Here is a 7,168-nt window from a genome sequence, read left to right on the forward strand (position 1 = left end):
ATTTGGGTGTTCATTGAGGACTCTAGTTCTCTGGGGAACAATTTGGTTTAGCTGCCATTTTCAAAGTCCTAAGAACCACAGACTGCCAGAACTGGAAAGTACCCAGTCTCACCCTCTCATTCTGCAATTAAGAAGAGGTTCAGAAAAGCTAAGTTCACTGGTCAAGGTCATCCAGCAGGACATGAGAGCCAGGACTAAACATCAACCATTTTGATAGATCAGAGTTTTTCCCACTACCCTAGCTGTCTGGAAATGTGGGAACTTGGGGCCTAGCACACAGCAAGTGATCAATTACATTTGGATTTTACTCGAACAGCATCCTGGACACAAGCAGGGCTGAGGGCTAGGGTAGTGAAGGAGACACTAGTGCCGGGTGCAAAATTAAACAAGAGGGGGTCAAAAAACCTCAGTATTCAAAACAGTATTTTAATGAACTATTTAGAAATAAAAAATTGAGGGGCGCCTGGGTGGCTCAGTTGGTTAAGCGGCTGCCTTCAGCTCAGGTCATGACCCCAAGGTCCTGGGATCGAGCCCCGAGTCAGCTTTCCTGCTCATCAGGAAGCCTGCTTCTCCCTCTGCCTGCCACTCCCTCTACTTGTGCTCACTCTCAATCTCTCTCTGTCAAATAAAAAAATAAAATAATAAATAAATAAATTGAACAAAATACAAAATTTAAAAACTGTAAAATAAAGACAGTCTGAACCTGCATTTGTACAACCATGCCTCATTCATCTTGCTCTAATTCTGGCCTTGGTTCCAGTAAAATTTTGTTTACAAAAAAAAGTTTGACAAGCCACAGCCATAGCTTTCAGATTTGATTCTTTAAAATACTGCATTAAAATATGATTTATCTTGGGGCATCTGAATGGCTCAGTTGTTAAGCATTTACTTTCGGCTCAGGTCATGATCTCAGGGTCCTGAGATCCAGCCCGGCATCAGGCTCCCTGCTCAGCGAGAAGCCTGCTTCTCCCTTTCCCACACCCCCTGCCTGTGTTCCCTCTCTTGCTATCTCTCTGTCTCTAATAAATAATATCTGTAATAAATATCTATAATAAATTAATAATAATCTCTCTCTCAAATAAATACTTAAAATTTTGTCTTGATTTCTGAACCTTTTGATGCCCCCCTTAAATTTTATGCCCAAGGCTAGTGCCTCACTTTTTTCGCCTTACTTCTGCCTGGGCAAGACAAGGAATGTCAGGTGCATCTCACCAAGGCATCTGCACCTAAAATCTGTGGCTTCCTAACCTTGGGTCCATGGTTTCCCCCATGGAAGCCTGCAGATGGGTTCTGGGGATCCATGAATCTCCTCAGGTTATAGGCGAAATACTGTGTTCACATATCTTTTCCTAGGAAAACAATGGGTCTTTAATTTTCAGTCTCAAAAAGACTCCAAAAAAGTAAAAAACTTGCCATAGAACGAGGCAAAAACCACCCCACCTGCCATTTTCCTGTGTCTTCATCACTCTCTATTATTCTTCCTGCATAAAATATGCATCTATAAGAAAAACTAATATATTCATTCTCACAGAATTCATCTTAGCTCAAAAGCCTTGGGCCAATGTTAAGAGTCTCTTGGGGCACCAGGGTGGCTCGGTCAGTTAAGCGTCTGCTCAGGTCATGATCTTGGGGTGCTGGGATGGAGCCCCTAGGAGGCTACCTGCTCAGCGGGGAGTCTGCATCACCCTCTCCCTCTGCCGCTCCCCCTTCATGCTCGGGCACTCTCTCTCGCTCTAATTTAAAAAAATAAATAAAAAGAGTCTCTTAACGACGCAATTTAAGTAATAGGTACAGGTTTCAGGGGTACATCTCCCGCCCCACCCCACCCCACCCCCAAATAACACGTCTAGGAGACTTCCTTAACCCCTCCCTTGTCTTTCTCATCTACAACCAATACCTTTCGACAAGTCAGTCGTGAACAGTGGGAAAGACAACACCTGCTAAAAATGAAAGGATCTGGTGGAAGACAGCAGCTCAGCAATCCCACAACCCGACTTTTTACCAAGGGTTCACCTTGAAGACCCATCAGGCCTCAGAAAGGCTCAGACACCAAGTGCTCAAGACCGGAAGTGCGGAGGCGGGACCCGCGCAAGGGCTCACGGGGAGGGGGCAGGTCACGTCACCCAAGCGCCAGGCGGGCCCTGATTGAAGGTTGATAAGTGGCTCCTTGTTTCACGCTACCACTGTTGCTGCAATCAAAGTGGCAAATATTTACCTTGGAATCTGACTGACTGAAAATATTTGGTTGGAGCCAGATGCGTCGCGTGTCTGTCCCTGAAATGTTAGCTAAAGGAGTGATTTAGGAAAATAAAATGGTGGGTGGGGTACCTGCCTGGCTAAACTATTTACTTTCCTCTGCCTCCCGCTCAGCGTGTGGAGCTTCTAACAATCCTGTAGGGAATGTGAACAGCTGGGAAGCAGGCCAGACTGGGAGAGAGAGAGAGTGACGGGGTCTGTTTTGCATTGGGCGGATAGTTTTATATAAATCAGAGAGGTGGATATAGACATCTTCCTTAAAGGTTTTGGAAATGTTCTCAAAACAGTTTACCCAGGAGAAGTAAACTGTGAAGTGGTTTTGTTACATCTTTCGTTCTAGAGTGCATCTAAAATAAGGGTACTAGTTTCTTGGGAATCGACAAGTCCTTTCAGGAATGCTGCTGCTTTCTGAGCTGCTTGTCTGTCCTGGTGTGTGGGCGAGACCATTCACAGAGCTTAAGATTGAGCAAGATGCTCACTATGCGCCGGGCACTGTGGTCAGCATTATTGGTCCGCTCTCTAGCAATTCTCACAACCACAGCAAGCAAACCCGGGATGAGTTATCATTAGCTAGCTCTATTTTCCAGGTAAGAATCATTTTCAGAAACACGAAATAACTTGATTCGGAGACCTCAGGACTCATGACTGGCGAAGCTGGGATTGGAACCCAGACAGGCTGACAATCCACTCTTTGCCTCCCTTTGAGAGTGCTGGTGATAGTGAGGTGCATCTCCGGTCTGTGATTCTACAGATGCGAGAATGAGATTCTTGGTGCCGACTGGGGAGGTTTTACGTGTCTGTGGCTAAAGGTGACCTCTTAGATTGATCCTCTTTGCTATTTCATTCAGTACTAGGAAATGCTGCTTGTGAGGAAAGCAGAACTAAAAATAAATGTAACTAAAATAAGCTTCTACTTAAAAAAAAAAAAAACTTTTTAAAAATGAAAGTCAATATTCTATATCTTTTTCAAATGTAAAGAGAATACAAAGTACATGAAGTTGTGGACTCAAGTGATAGAAATTTTGTTTCCCAAGGGCAGAAACAATCAGAGGAGGCAAATTGAGCATTTGACACCCATTACAGATTGTCCTGTTTGCTCCAACCTTCCTTAATTTACTCTTTAACAAGAATGTTAAACACATGACATTTTAAAAAAGGTTACATTAATCAAATAGTTACTTTGAGAAGGACCGATGGTTTTTAATCTGATTCTATTAACAGAAGCCATTTATCAAAATATAATTTTCAGCTTTCCAGTCACTTAGCCTAGAAACCTTCCAATTACTTTAGTCCCTGTGTCACCTTTGCTAGTCACAACCTCCTCAAAACTTTCAGGGTTTCCCCTCTGCATTGAGATGGCCACGTACCTCTACCCTGGCATTCTAGGCACTCCTTGATCCAATCCACTATAACTGGAAGCTCAGTCATGGGAGCCAAGAGAGCTCAAAGTCTAATTCCATCCCCACTACTGAATAACTGAGGGGATTTCCCTTTTCTGTAGGCCTTAGTGTTTTTATCTATAAAATGAGTGTTAGGATAAATGATTCGCTGGTCCTTCACTGATTCTGCCCCTTAAGACTTCTTTCCTGTGCATTCCCTTCAGGTACCATGTGCTTTAGCCCTCACTATACCAAGGACCCAGCACATGCCCTGCAGAGTCCTACCTCTGCCTTTCTGCCTTTATCTGGAATGTCCCTCTTCCTTCTCCAGATGACCAAATCCTTTACTGAAAGACTCAATTATAATGCCAACTCCCTCATGAAGCTTCCTTGATTTCCTTCTTGGGAAGTCAGTTATTCAGTCTAGGAATTACTTTAACCTGGTATCTGATTGTCAGGGACCAGCACAAGAAGTCCCAGGGGAGGCAGAGAGAGAGAGAGAGAGAGAGGGAGAGAGAGAGAGAGAGAGAGAATGGTGGGAAATTAAGAAAAACGAGTCAGAAAGCTGGGATCAGGAGGTGATCTGATGGGCTGATGACCCAGTGGAGCCCCAACATGCATGAGAGACTTTATTTTATAGTTCAATAACAAGAATGTTTATCAAGGAGCTTGAGGTCAGAGGACCACAAGTCCCACGTGACAGCCTTGCTTAAAAACAAAAGAGTTTACTCAAGCATATTTACAGAGGAGCTCAAGGACCGTGTCAGCTTGACCCAGAGTGCTTATGTAAGCCAAACAAATTAGTGAGTGACCTGCAGGGATTGCGGGAGCTAGCCCTCAGCAAAACTCCCTTGACTACAAGGACCATGTCAGCTTGCAGTCAACTCCCTACATCTGACCCTGCTTTTGAGCACAGAACTGTATTTGGATTATTCATATATCTTAAGGGTCCAGGTTATCTTTGTACGCTCCCCATTGCCAGGCAAAACGAAGGCATTTTAAGAGCTGCAGGTAATAAATGGAAATGAAATGTTAGCTGGCATTAACTACCAGCAGGTAGAAAATACCTGTCAAATGTGAGCTATTGTTTTTAATACCAATGATGATAATTATAGATGTTTATTGAATGAGTGGAATGGATGAAATAAATTTCAAGCCAAAAAAACCTATGAAAATATGCCAAACTCTGTTAGCCTGGGTCTCAAGACAAAGTAAAAGGACATACACTCCTTAGTAACATCAAGGAAACTGAGGCAATATTTGGGGTCAACTTTTCTAGTTGTATGCAAGTAGACATGTTTAAACTTTAAAGAGGCACAGGAACCTTAAATTTTTGAACAAGCCATCTATTTTGAGCAAGCTGTCTATATCAGATTTTAATCTTAGCACTTTGAAATTCTCAGTTGCAATAAATATCCTCACATATTGAAATTTTTAATTTCATTAAATTTTTAAAAATTTAAACTCTAAAATAGAAAAAAAACCATGACTTCTTTGTCAGTTTAACCAAAAATAACACATAAATAAATTTCAAATGTTGTGGTCAAATATTACAGTGAGCTACCTCACGTATTTTAATATGCAAATGCCTACAGGTACATGTCCTGCTGAGAACAGAACAGTACAAATGAATGAAGGCATTGAGCAGCTGTTACATACTGTGGAATATTTGCAGGTAGAGAAAGGAAATGTCTGTCGGGAGGAAAAAGCCTTTGACGTGAATGCAGCTTGGTACCAAAGCCTCACCTTGGCTAATGAGAGGGTACAACATCAATCCCAGGGGGTCAGGGAATGGAGAAATGTTTCTCCTCAGATTCCATCCCAACTTCCCCCAATCCCAAATAATCATTGTTAACATTTTGGCACATGTTCCTCCTTTTTTTTTGCCTGCATGTGCTAACTTTATTATTGTTACTATTGATTTTTTCCAGAATAGGATCGTAGTTTATATGCTGCTCAGAGACTTGCTTTGCAAAAAGTCAGATACCTAGCATTATGATATAAGGGTGTGCCAGCAACTTTGCTGATGGGTTTTTACTGATAGTCCACAGTTTTAAACAATGCTCTGGTGAACAATGCTGTACACATATCCTTTTGCTATGACACTGCTTTCCAACAGGGCAGACCCAATCTTTAAGAGCTTCAGAGGAGAAACTGTAGTTCAGCAGTTTTTTATTGATCAAAGCAGTTTTGGATCCTCCAAGCAGTTTCAAGGCAGATTAGATAAAAACCATCCTTGGGACCAGAAGGACTCACACCACACCCAAATTCAAAGGAACTTCCCAGGAGGCTCCCTGCTCTCCTCGCTCAGCAGCTATCACACCTACCAGGTTTATCTTTGGAAGCTCAGCCAGTTATTTTCCATACCGGAGTTACAAGTAGGCCTGGAGGACATTGTATCATGATGTGTGTAAAATGCATGAAGCGTAGGCATTCGCATCTATGAATTAGAATGATAATGGGGAGATTCAAGGAGTTTAATATTCAAGACAGTCAGCTGAGGTGGGGGTGGTATTTGAAAACTCTTTATGTAATCCAGGGAAAGGAGAGTGGGTCTGTTGGGCCGCCTACATACTAACAGCCCAACTCCAGTGTGTTAATGCAGACCTCTGAGCCTCCTTTTAGGAGCTCTGGAATTTTTTCCACCCTGGCTAGAAAAGTTGTCTTTAACATGTCTCCTCTGAGTGGAGGCTTTGCTTTGACCCTGCTCAGTGGCCTCCAAGTTTGTCAGGCTCTAGTATGAGCGAAAAGAGCCACTGCTTCCTACCTGGTGGGACCTGAATTTATTTTGAGTGCGAGATGGCCACTCACCTCAATAAACCATTTCTTTTTCTTTCAAGATTTTACTTATTTATTAGAGAGAGAGAGAGAGAGAGAGAGTACATATACCTGAGTGAGGGGGGCAGGGCAGAGAGAGAGGGAGAAACAGACTCCCCGTTGAGTTGGGAGCCTGACCTGGGGCCTGATCCCATGACCCTGAGACCATGACCTGAGCAGAAGGCAGATGCTTACCTGACTGAGCCACCCAGGCACTCCCGCAAAAACCATTTCTGAACCTGTTTGGAGATTTCCTCTTTCTTTCAGTTAATGAGGATTTGAAAGTATAGAACCATCCAATTTGAACCTCTCAATAAACCAATCAACAAAATAAAATAAAATTGAAACAATACAGAGAAGATTAGCATGGTCCCTGTGCAAGAATGACACACAAAATAGAAATAACAGTCATAGTAATAATAAGTTATTGCACTAATATATATAAAATGATAACATGCAAGATGCTGTTCTGAATCTTCTAGATGCTATTACTATTACTTTTTAAAAAACATTTATTTAATTGAGGGAGAGAGAGAGAGAGTGAGAGAGAGCAGGAGCAGGGAAGAGAAAGAAAAGTAGGCTCACCCGCTGAGCAGGGAGCCAGACACAGAGCTCAATCCAAGCACCCTGGGATCATGACCTGAGCTGAGGGTAGATGCTGAACTGTCTGAGCCCCCCAGGACCCCAGCTATTACTGTTACTTTCTTTTCTCTTTC

At 42.7% G+C, this 7,168-nt stretch overlaps 1 pseudogene; it reads left to right on the plus strand.

Moving 5' to 3' along the window:
• The first annotated feature begins 6,786 nt into the window (after positions 1–6,786).
• On the plus strand, positions 6,787–6,870 carry LOC123387403 (annotated as a pseudogene).
• Positions 6,871–7,168: the final 298 nt, after the last annotated feature.

This window comes from Mustela putorius, unplaced genomic scaffold, assembly GCF_011764305.1.
Source record: "Mustela putorius furo isolate JIRA1106 unplaced genomic scaffold, ASM1176430v1.1 tig00003853_pilon_pilon_pilon, whole genome shotgun sequence".
Lineage (NCBI taxonomy): Eukaryota > Metazoa > Chordata > Mammalia > Carnivora > Mustelidae > Mustela > Mustela putorius.